At 42.5% G+C, this 12,904-nt stretch overlaps 1 protein-coding gene across 2 annotated transcripts in view; it reads left to right on the top strand.

The window, feature by feature from the left end:
- Positions 1–12,904, top strand: part of prickle2b (prickle homolog 2b) — a 108,892-nt gene that overhangs the window by 42,686 nt on the left and 53,302 nt on the right. Inside the window, exon 1 of one of the 2 annotated variants that reach the window (XM_021569618.3) lies at positions 5,807–6,431. The exons of the other annotated variant lie outside the window; for it this stretch is intronic. The gene's annotated coding sequence lies outside the window, so the exon portion shown is untranslated. Of the gene's footprint in view, positions 1–5,806; positions 6,432–12,904 lie in introns of those variants that run through there. 2 annotated transcript variants of the gene reach the window in all.

Genomic DNA, 12,904 nt, shown 5'->3' with positions numbered 1-12,904 from the left:
CCCCTGTGTATTTATACCGGTGTTCTGTTTGTCTGCCAGTTCGTCTTGTTTGTCAAGTCATCAGCGGTGTTTGTATCAGCACCTGCTTTTCCCCAGTCTCTCTTTTCTCGTTCTCCTGGTTTTGACCCATACCTGTCCTGACCCTGAGCCCCCCCGCCTGACCTCTCTGCCTGCCCCTGACCCTGCCTGGCGTCCTGTACCTTTACCCTGTTGCTGTAATAAACATTGTTACTTTACGTTATTAACATTTCCGTACTTGCATAATTAATAAAGATTATATTTATATACAACAACAAAAAATCTGGTGTTTGTCAGTGTTATTATATTTCAGTCTTCTGTGATGTATATAAAGTGTAATATTGGGATGCAAACTCAAAATTGAATAAATGGCAACTCTATATCTGACATGGTACAGGTGTCTACTTTTTTTTAAAGGCCATAACCATGTGTGTAAGGTGTATACTGTACTTTTGTTTCTAATTATATTTGTTTAAGACTACCAAGAATACCTCTGTGTGATCCTGATTTAGCCCACTGCAGTAAAATGTTCATGTTTCAAGAATGGAGTGTATATATTTGGCCTGGCAAAGCGGTTTTATGCACTGACTGAGTGGAAGCTGATAATTCAGAGTTTGTTTTACTCCGCTGGTCTCTGGAAGAAATGATGAGTCCTCCCTTTCCGAGACCGACTCAAGACACCGAGACAAGACCGAGACACTCAATGTGGTCTCAAGACCAGACCCAAGACTGCTCTCAAGTGCTACAACACTGGTATTTGTATTTCTTTCTGCAATAAAGATGATGACGCTACAATAATACACATTTACAATCGGCCTATGTCTAAAAATACAAGCAGCCTAATGATATATATATATATCTATATATACTACCGTTCAAAAGTTTGGGGTCCTTGTTTTTGTGCTGACATAATTGCTAAAGGGTTTTCTAATGATCAATTAGCCTTTTTAAAATGATAACTTGGATTAGCTAACACAACGTGCCATTGGAACACAGGAGTGATGGTTGCTGATAATGGGCCTCTGTACGCCTACAGTATGTAGATATTCCATAAAAAATCAGCCGTTTCCAGCTACAATAGTCATTTACAACATTAACAATGTCTACACTATATTTCTGATCAATTTGATGTTATTTTAATGGACATAAAATGTGCTTTTCTTTCTAAAAGAACGTTTGTAAGTGACCCCAAACTTTTGAACGTTTTTGTGTGTGTATGTTTATATGTATATATGTTATTTTAATCGCAGGACACCATTGTCCGTTATCCCTCTGAAGAGTATGAATTCTAAGCAACCTGCCTACACGTTGTTGGAAGTACAATAGACCAGCATAGCTACTGTAGTAAGTCAAAGCTGTGTGTTGGTAGAGCATGGGTGAAGTATGCATTGTGGTGCTCATCTGAATTTTCTTTCTTTTTCAGACCAACGTAGTTTTTTGTTTTTAATTTCCATGGCTTTTACATCTGAAGGTGATTATACAACATTATAATACAGCTAAACAAAGCAATACAAGTAAAGTAAAAGTACACAATGACAAATGGCAACAGAAATAATGTAGTTATTAGTATTCATTTAATATTGACAGCTGTTTTTCCAGAGGGAAGCGAAAAAACTGAAACCCATTTACGCCAATATGGAGTAAACTAGACATTTGTTCCCTGATCTCTTAACAAGACAATTGAGATGGCTCCTGTAAAATACACAAAATAATCATCTACCCATTAACTATTTACATGGAAATGTACTTTGTGGTTCTCGGTAATAAAAGTTTATTGAAGAAAGGCCTAGTACTACATTACCTGTAAACTATAGTGAATTAGTATAAAATATACAATTTACAATCAAATGTACATTCATCAGATATAGTAAACTTTATACATAGAATTCAAGCATGGCCACAATTGCTCTTGAAGAGTTACAGGGTTATGCAGGCTTTCTTGTTCATGCCCAGTTTTAACAGACCTGATTCTCGATGAACAGCTGAGGTCTTGATGAACAGTTCGTAGAATCAGGTGTGGTAGCACTGGGCTTGAACAAAAAAAGCCTGTATAACCCTGTGGCTAGTCAATAGCAATTTTGGTAACTCCTAAAACAAACAAATGACAAACGGCTGAGAAGCACCTGTAAAATACAAAGTCATTAGACAAGTACAAAACACTTTTAAGAATACGTACGTACAAATCGGACAATGGATAGGTGCTCTAAATCCTTTAGCTACAAACGTTCTTAGTAATGCTGTACACCGCTGTCCAACTCCAGTAAAATAGCACACATTCCCACATTTATAAATGGCAGTATAAATATAAGAAACAGATGTGAGTACTCACAGGTTGGGAATAGAACATACATAAGTACTACTGATAGTGGGCATATGAATAAGCGTAAGTCATTTGTCAGCTCCACATAGGCCAGCTTGACATATTTCATGCTTCTCAAATGACAGAAGGTGGTGCCTGAAAAGGAGAAACATTAACAACCTGTACAACTTATCAAGGTCATTTGTACCATAGGGATGGCGTGCATCTGACAGTGAGGACAACGACCACTTCCTTGAGAGTTTGAGAACTGGTCTCTCCACTGTTCTCTCCTCCATGGTAGCAAGACACCACAATAGTACTAGTACACATCACACTCTCTGACCCTTGCCACTCAATGATGCCCAACGAACCCAAAGGCTCTTTTAAGAGACACCAAGTAAATAACAATAAGCACACGCTGTTGGTGTGTGTGTCGGGAAACGGAGGTGGGGAGGGGGTCAAAAGCCTTTGGGTTCGTTGGGCTGCTAGCTGCTACTGTTGCGCAGCAACTGAGTTGTACCCAGTTTTAGAATTATGAGATTTGGCTGAAAAGATGTTAGCGTGGTCAGAAATGCTGCAAGAAGGTAGCACACATCGTTGGTTTATATTGGGCAGAAATGTGCACGCGATAGCGGTGAATTTAATAAAAACTGTTGCACCTACAAACTTATTCAGTCCAATGGATCTAAGTCTAATGGTCACCGTATGAGTGCTGTAGCCTCGTTTTAATCCAACATCTAGAATTTGAGCTCGGTTAGGGAAATCGAAAGAATCTGACGACCGTAGTGCTAACGACCCAGTCAAAAATCTGGTATTGTGGTTCTCGGTAAAGGCCGGACGGATCATCACAAGAGGTGGGGAGAGTGTTGTGTACCTCAAATCAAGTTGATTTGCGAATTCCACATTGATGTTATATTGGCTTAGATATGATGGCAGGGAGATTTGAATTTAACATTGAGCTTCAACCAATGCATACTATCGTGTGGCTCGACTATAATACGAACACCAGTTAAGACATCAACACAGCTGCCAGTATTTTCCCAAATTGAGTCTTTACTAGTGATCCAAAGCTTGTTTTGGACATTAGGTATTTCTCAGTGTCATGCATAAATTATGATGTACTTTAGCAGGCAGCTGTCCATAGTAGCAAAAAATAGCAACATCTGAGACATTTGAGGTTGAGTGTGGCTTGTTGCCTAGTACTGGGCTAATATACAGTACATTAATGTTAAGTGGCATACACACACGCTGCTGGGGAATGTTCATGGCTGTTCATGGCTGTTCACCCTGGCATCGTACTGTGTGTGTGTGTGTGTGTGTGTGTGTGTGTATGGGAGGGCGCGTGCGCACGAGCATGAGGGTGATGATGATTGTAAAGAGAACACTGGCACTAGTTGTCAGGTATGAGTGCGTGCTGCTCTCCTGGCGTGATTCCTTGTCCTCCACCACAGAAATCCATATGGATTTATGGGAATGATTCACAGTAGTTGTACAGTGTAGAGCGCTGCTGTAGAACCAATCATATTCTACCCACAGCACACTACTGACAGGTCCAGAAACCTCACTCTGGCTCTCTAGTGATAAATGGCTCTGATTTAACCTGTACTCACATGCTCTACAGGTCCTGTTCCTATATTTATTCGTCATGTGATTGGCATGGGAAGAGGGGGCAGTTTGGGGAGAGATTATGTTTGGCATGGAGAGGCCTATGGTAAGGTGAGGTTACACTCCATTTAAGATGTGTGCACAGTTGAAGTCGGAAGTTTACATATACCTTAGCCAAATACATTTAAACTCCGTTTTTCACAATTACTGACATTTAATCCTAGTACAAATTCCCTGTCTTAGGTCAGTTAGGATCACCACTTTATTTTAAGAATGTGAAATGTCAGAATAATAGTAGAGAGAATGATTTATTTCAGCCTTTATTTCTTTCATCACATTCCCAGTGGGTCAGAAGTTTACATACACTCAATTAGAATTTGGTAGCATCGCCTCTCCCCATGCCAATCACATGGGGATTGTTTAACTTGGGTCAAACATTTCGGGTAGCCTTCCACAAGCTTCCCACAATAAGTTGGGTGAATTTTGGCCCATTCCTCCTGACAGAGCTAGTGCAACGGAGTCAGGTTTGCAGGCCTCCTTGCTCGCACACACTTTTTCAGTTCTGCCCACAAAGTTTTATAGGATTGAGGTCAGGGCTTTGTGATGGCCACTCCAATACCTTGACTTTGTTGTCCTTAAGCCATTTTTCCACAACTTTGGAAGTATGATTGGAGTCATTGTCCATTTGGAAGACCCATTTGCGACCAAGCTTTAACTTCCTGACTGATGTCTTGAGATGTTGCTTTAATATATCCATATAATTTTCCTCCCTCATGCTGCCATCTATTTTGTGAAGTGCGCCAGTCTCTCCTGCAGCAAAGCACCCCCACAACATGATGCTGCCACCCCCGTGCTTCACAGTTGGGATGGTGTTCTTCGGCTTGCAAGCCTCCCCCTTTTCTCTCCAAACATATCAATGGTCATTATGGGCAAACAGTTCTGTTTTTGTTTCCTCAGACCAGAGGACATTTCTCCAAAAAGTATAATCTTTGTCCCCATGTGCAGTTGCAAACCATAGTCTGGCTTTTTTATGGCAGTTTTGGAGCAGTGGCTTCTTCCTTGCTGAGCGGCCTTTCAGGTTATGTCGATATAGGACTTGTTTTACTGTGGACATAGATACTTTTGTACCTGTTTCCTCCAGCATCTTCACAAGGTCCTTTGCTGTTGTTCTGGGATTGATGGTGCAAAAAGTGCAGGAAGTACATTCATCTCTAGGAGACAGAACGCGTGTCCTTCCTGAGCGGTATGGCGGCCATGGTGTTTATACTTGCGTACTATTGTTTGTACAGATGAACGTGGTACCTTCTGGCGTTTGGAAATTGCTCCCAAGGATGAACCAGACTTGTGGAGGTCTACCATTTTTTTGTGAGGTCTTGACTGATTTCTTTAGATTTTCCCATGATGTCAAGCAGAGGCACTGAGTTTGAAGGTAGGCCTTGAAATACATCCACAGGTACACCTCCAATTGGCTCAAATTATGTCAATTAGCTTATCAGAAGCTTCTAAAGCCGTGACATAATTTTCTGGAATTTTCCAAGCTGTTTAAAGGCACAGTCAATTTAGTGTATGCAAACTTCTGACCCACTGGAATTGTGATTAAGTGAATTATAAGTGAAATAATCTGTCTGTAAACAATTTTTGGAAAAATGACTTGTGTCATGCAGAATGTAGATGTCCTAACCGACTTGGAAAAACTATAGTTTGTTAACAAGAAATTTGTGGCGTGGTTGAAAAACTAGTTATGACTCCAACCTAAGTGTATGTAAACGTCCGACTTCAACTGTAGCTCTCTGTAGTTAAACCAATAGAGCGTTACTAGCTGCACATCACATACGATCTGGCTCTACAGAAAGTATTATAGCAGATGTTTCCATCCAGTTCAGCACTGTGCAGACAGATGTGTGGAAGTAGAGGTAGATTATAGTGAAAAGATGCTGGCAGTAGCTGTACCCAGTTTCTCCACTCTGCTCCGCTCCAGTCTTTTCAGTAGGTAGAGGAGAGTAACATACCACAATGAAACCTGAAGGTAACCTTCTACTGTCCTTTTTATATGGCACAACGTGTTGATTAGTCCTCTTTTCCCTAGCTTTCCACTGTGGCAATCTAACCTCCATGCTAACTGGGGGTCCTGGTTAAGGAACCTGCCTGCTCAGCTCCTAGCTTGGTGATCATCCCTGATCACATTCCTCTGGTGAGCAGCTCTTTCCCTCTCTCTGTCCCTCCTTCTCCCACTCCATGCACCCGTATGGTTGATCCACTGGTTGCAGTCTAGTGCAGTCTTCCCCTTCAGATCAGCAACACACTCAAGGCAATCATCTCCATGTCAGTCTCTCTCTCTCACCCTTCTCTCCTGGTTGCTCATCTGAGAGAGGAACAGACTTTTTCAATTACATAAACGTTGAAAGTGTTTTCAGGCTATCGTGCTGCAGTGATTATCCTCTGAGAGCCTCTGTCGTTTGACTGTATGATCCCTAGTCCCTGCACTGCTCAGCCAGCTGGAGGGGAAGTGGTGAGTAACTTTTACATATTAATTCAACTCTGTAGCAAACATGCCATTTCACACACACACAAACTGACAGCCATGGAATCTCTGCCTGGATACACTCATGTTAGTTTCCTAGCTTTTCTCTCTGTTATGTGTAATACCTTTAGTGATTGACTGACTTGTTGTTCTTTAGGCAAATGTGTACACAACTGGTATTTTAGGTTATTTGGAAATACATTTCTGTGTCTCTATAAGTCTTTTGTTGTCATGAGATTTTGTGGGATTCAGATTTTGTGTGTGTGTGTGTGTTAGTAATGTATGAAAGGCTTGTGACATTTGTGATGTCAACATCTTTTGAAGCATGTCCTTCGGTTCTCTTAGCACTGCTCTGTAGAGCCTGCCAGGTAAGGTGTTGGGAGTGGGTAGCTTTATCTTTGGAGTGAGCGATGGAAAATAGTGAAAGGGTGAGTACAGTAAAAAGAGGGAGACAGAAAAAAGGAGGAAACAGCGGGAAGAAAGAGAAAAAGAGAGGGAGAGAGAAGGGAAAAGGCAGTGTAAAAGCAGTCTCCTGTCATCTCAGCTGTTGTGATTTAAGTGGACTGACAGCACACAAATCTCCCTGCATCTCACAGCTGTGTGACATACCTTCGTCTTTTATTTTTAACTCCACTTATATGGGACTATAGCAGGGACAGGGAGCATACTATTGTCTCAGCAACAAGGTGTGTGAGTGTATTAGGGTTGTGCGTTAAGGTTGTGTGTAGTTGGCTGTGAATATCAGGGTAGTCTAGGCATTTATATCAAAGGCTTTTGGTGTGTGTTATGCTTCAAATCATGTCAGATATGACAAGTTAAAGTACAGTTTATATCTGAGCTATACACTGCTGGGTTTGCCGTCTTTATTGTCCGTGTGAGTGTCTATAAATCGCGAGGTACATTCCACATAGATGTGCCTGCACTCAATGTTTATGGCCCCCGGGTGTGAGTGGCTGGCACAGGCCTAGTAGGGAGAAGAATAGGGTTTGACACATAACAGGCTGTGGCTTCCTGAACACGCCCTTTCTGTCCCTAAAATGGCCTCCATGTTGACTGATTTAGAGCCAGTGGTTAAACCAGGAAAAATAGAACAGATATTTTGATTGAAAGTGGTATCAACAGGGGCAGATGTAAAACTGTCAGCTAGATAAGAATCTTGGAAAGTTAATCCCATTTTGGGTTCCAACTGGCCATTTGAACCTTTACTTAGAGCTACACACTGAAGGCTAGTGCTGACTGCATCAATCCACACAGACCCAGGACAAACAGCCTCCTTTCAATACAATACCCCCAGGAAGAGGGCTCTGCTGAGGGCAGAGGAGGGGAAGATTAAAGGAGGGAGAGAGAGTGAAAGACAATGGGCTGGATGGATGTGGTGTGTTGATCTTTAGAGGCTCTCCAGGTGGTAGGTGTGCCCATTGATTTAAAGAGTGGGTGTGCTGCCAGCCCCATTTCCTGCTCTAATGCTGTTTACTGATCAATGTCCCGGGCACAACTCGCTACGAGCCAAACCAGCGGGGAGATTTAATCTTGAATCATATTTAATCTCAGACACTTTGGTTTAATGCTGCCAATCATCCATCTTTAGTCTGTTACTGTTGTAGCTCCTCCTGTTCTAGTATAACAACATAACCAAATATCACGCCAGTCAACTGTCCACTGAAAAGAGTTTGAACAAGGGCGACATGAGCGACATTGATATGGAAACAGAGCCGGGAACCCCTCAGTGAGCTCACAATGCAGACTGCCTCTGTAGTGATGTCACAGTGTAGGCCTACAGCTTGTAACTGGGGAAAATAGAGAAGCGTGCGCCAACATCAACATGAACAAATTCATTCCATCTATACACGGAATTTCAAATAATTGCATCTGAGTGACATTTAGTATGTTTATATTACACATGTCCAACATAATTTTTATTCGATTTTCTTTGTGTGCAAAGCCAAACGTATCTTTGTCTCCAGTGTTAGGCTCGACACCCACCACACTTGAATCTGCCAGAGAGCCAAGAAAGCGGGCTGACTAACCAGCCTGCCACTCAGTACTTCCAAGCCTGCCATCTGATAGCACAGGCCAGGAAGGTGACTGCACTCTGGACCTGTCTGTCAAACACAAGGCCTTCCTTCAACAACTCTAGAGATGGGAGAGAGAGAGAGGATAAAGCAGGCTGAATTTGATTTGAGAGGGTGGAAGAGGGGGAGTGAGGGAGAGATTAATATTTAGGGAGGGTGGGGGTATGGGGTGGGAGAGGACAAGGGAGGTGCTGAATGAGAGGGATAAGAGTGAGGTGCAGAGAGAGAGGGCTGAGTGAGGGGGGGGGGAAGAAAGAAGGGATACTGAAACGATGAGGCCAGATTGAGGGGAAAGGAGTGGAGACACAGAAGGAAAAGTGGGAGAGAAAGAAGAGGGATAAAGAGAGTGAGACCCTCTGTCTATGTGCCAGCCAAACCACTGCTCTCCTCTCTCATCTCTCTGTCATGGATCTAACCAGAACACATTTTTCTATTCCCTCTACTCACCCAGTCCTCTCATTTTCAGATTGTTTCCTCGCTAAACCAGACTATGTTTCATAGAATTAAACACATTATCATAAAATCTCATGGAAATCATGTCAAATCCAACTAGCTCGAATGACATTACAATAGGGCTTTCTCTGCTGGCTTCTTTTATACAGAATAGTCTTAGCAGATTTCCACCCAGGGGAATGTAAATGTAAGATAGTTGGCTTAGAACACAAGACCTTCATCCCCTCTACTTCTACCTTGTTGACTGCCACTTTTTTATAGTTGTGCTGACAGAGATGAAACTGAAATCTGCCAGTGCTGCCTTTTCTACAGAGGATGGTCACGTCAGACTTAGACTGTTAGTTGATAGACTGCATTGCTCACGCATACGCAGGCACGCACAGACTCACTCACTCAAAAACTCACGCATTGCCGCACACACCCACAAATGATCTCTCTTTGTCTGAGCTATAGTGTAGATAATCAGTCATTGAAGAAGCCTTAGATGATGCAGATATTTAACTATCTCCATCAGCCATCTCTTTACATTCTGGTGAAAGTGGTTTGTAAATCGTTAAATTGGTAAGGTCTTACTCCTAACCGTGGGTTCATTACACACGAAAGGCTATATTGGAGTTTCATTGGAGAGAGAGCAGCCTCAGATCTCTCTGCTTGAGTTAATGAAAAGATGAGACACACAGCTGAGCCATTGTGCTAAAGCTCTGTTAATTGGGCTTAACTCCCAAACAATTTCTTTGTGTTTCCTTCATGTTTGCTTAGGGGACAGAATACTAGTTGCCAAGCACACCACTCCTAACGCTCACCAGTTCACACTGGAAAGTAGACTACATGAACAGTTTGGTGGTTATGATTCTGCTCCTAGAATATTTCAAGCATCTGCATTTCCTATTTCTGTCTTGATTCCACACAGATTGGCCTATAACCTGGAACGACTGGATGATGGGTGCTCATTTGTCAGACTGACAGGCCTGCTTTAGCAGAGTGCTTTGGGCAAATGAGTCCTGGGGTCATGTGTTAATGTTGTTGTGTCATATGTCAGGTCACATTGAGTAAATCCCAAAGGCATGGCGTATATCTTCCTTTCCCTATCTGGCCTGGGACATGGTGGTGGTTAGCTAGCTAGAGCTGTGGGACTGCGGAGATGCAATCCAAGTTTACAAAATAACTGTCAGTGTGACCAGTGTCAGAAAGAGAGAACCACTTGGTTTCATTCGGGAACAAATGTGTAAAGAAGTTGTATTTTCTGTCTTCAGAGAATGTAAAGGAGTTCTATTAATTCTCTCCCATTGGCTTAGTTGTCTGACGACACGCATCAGACATGGCTGTTTTAAAGGTTTCTATATAGCCCACACCACATGCCAAAGAGAAGTGGGTCAGGGCTCTGTTGAGAGGAGGGAGGAAAATAGCATGCCATGAAGTCAGAAGTCCCGTTAAGTGGGGCTTGCTTCTTTACCAGAAGGTCAAATTGCGATCAGCCACGCCACAACACACTTTATGACAGCACTGTGGAGTAGCAACCCCTGGGCATTTAACTCTGCTGCTACGGATCCTGGGAAGTTGCATCTGTCTCTTAGGAGAAGCATCATCACAGCAGACCCAGGCTCGTTACGGTCATTATACTTTCTCCTTTTATCTCCTGTTTATAATGTCAAGCTTCCCTAAGTTAAATACAGGACCAGAGGGACTAATGATGTTCATCTACAGCAACTGAGCCCTAATTGGACAGAATGCCATCCATATGTTATTGCAGGTAGTGGTGGTCGCCACCCCTGTGGTCCTAAAGCTCTCAGGCAGGGCTCTGGGGGGAGGGTAAAGGTGTGGTTGGGAGGCAGGGTTTTTATGAGACGGTTGGTTTATATGGAGGCAGAACTTGGGGCTCTGTAGACACCCAGGTCTCTGTGCACTGACTGCATTGCAAAAGGCTTCAGTGTGCAACGTTATATATATGGAAAGCACAGACTTCAGAGTGCCACCCACCAGGTGCTGTTGATGCTCATTGTGCTCCCCACCCCTCTCCCACGTGCCACCCACAGGACCCATGAGGCTGTGGACGTCACCAGGTGCCAATGATACCACCCTCAGGCTTCCAATACACACACACACACACACTGAACATGCATCAGTGAATCCCTATATTTCCCAATTGTCACGCGATGCTCACAGAGGACAGATGAGGCAAGCAGAGTGCAGAGGGCACCCACTGGCACAGAGAGCAGCAGGAGGAGGAGGAAAGGGGGAGTGCTGGAGTGAAAACAGCCTGACAGGTTGAAGGCTATTTGGTTACCAGAGAGGATGAACGGTCGTGGGAGCTAGGAGAGGCATTTAGAGACAGAAAGAGGGATAGGAGGTTGTTAGTCAGTTGCACAACTGAATGCATTCAACCAAAATGTGTCTTCCATATTTAACCCAACTCCCCTGAATCAGAATGGTGTGGGAGGCTGCCTTAACATCCATGTCATCGGCACCCAGGAAGCAGTTGTTGTTGGGGGTTAACTGCCTTGCTCAAGGGCAGAAGAACAGATTTTTACACCTCGCCGGCTCGGGGATTCAAACCAGCGACCTTTCGGTTACTGACCCAACACCTAACCTAACCGCTAGTCTACCTTCCGTCCCCACAGCCAAAAGACCGGATAGATAGGAGGGAAGTAACTACATTAATAAAGGGGAGAAATAGGGAGTTAAGTATGAGAGGGAGAAGACAGAAAGAGGGACAAAGATTTAGGGAGGGAGGTAAGTAGAAAAGGAGAGAGAGAGTGGGAGTGAGGAGCGCTGCCAAGATGTCCCATGGGTGATAAATGAGGCCATAATGATGTATCTGTGCTCATCTCCCTCTGGCTGGAGAAAACTGCAGCCTTGGCACAGAGCAGGCCTCGCTCTATCATGCCATGGAGAAACACACACAGCTCTCATCTGCATGAAGTGTGCTCTGATTCTCTCCATATATACAGGGTGAGTCCTACCTGGCCCTGGCAGGGTGGGTTACTTTGCGCAGGCCATTGTTCAGTGTGACAGGGCTAGGGTTGCAAAGGGAGGGTATTTTACTGGAAACTTTCAAAGTTTACCAGTAAACTACCAGAATTCTGGTATCTTTCAAGGATTTTATGTAATCTATCACAAAACATCTAGTGTACCTTAGATTATCACAGGTGTATGTAATTATCTCTGGCCTTATCACATGTCAAATATATTAAATAATTAAATAAGATGATTTTAAAATAAAAAATGGAATGAAAAAGCTGTATAAAATGATATACTAATTGAATACCTTTGGTGTTTAATATGAGGGTTTCAGCATGAATATCCTTTATATTGTTTTTGCTATGTCAATATGTATTTGTAGTCAATGTTTTGGCGTCAAACTGGTGGCATTTGTGAAAAAAAGTAATTAGTTGGACGAGTTGCAGAAGTAATTGAAAATAATGTAATTCTTGATTAGATACTTTTTTTTCATTAATTGGTCTATTTTCTCTAGAACCAGATCTACTAAACTAATGGACAATGAATACTTTTATATAAATACATTTTTTTAAAGCTGCAATATAACTTTTTAGGTGACCTGACAAAATTCACATCGAAATTTGAGTTATAGATTTGTCATTCTTATTGAAAGCAAGTCTAAGAAGCAGTAGATCTATTCTATGTGCACTATTTCTATGCTTCCCGTGCTTAAGTTTTTGCTTCTTTTACTTTGTTTTCTAAGCCAGCTTCAAACAGCTGAAAATACAATATTTTTGCTTATGGAAAATGTATTTCACAGCGGTTTAGATGGTACAATGATTCTCTACACTTTCCTTGCTTGTTTTGTCACATAAACTGAAATTAGGAGAACTATTAGAATTTTACCAGGACATGGCGGAACAATTTCTGAGAAGTGCATCTTTAAAAGTTATTCAAGTATAAATTACCAAATCCAATGATGGATTGCCATATATTTTC

Source organism: Oncorhynchus mykiss, chromosome 17, assembly GCF_057628025.1.
Source record: "Oncorhynchus mykiss isolate SJ-2025 chromosome 17, ASM5762802v1, whole genome shotgun sequence".
Lineage (NCBI taxonomy): Eukaryota > Metazoa > Chordata > Actinopteri > Salmoniformes > Salmonidae > Oncorhynchus > Oncorhynchus mykiss.
Note: the sequence above shows the minus strand (reverse complement) of the source record. Positions and strands in the feature narration are given on the sequence as shown.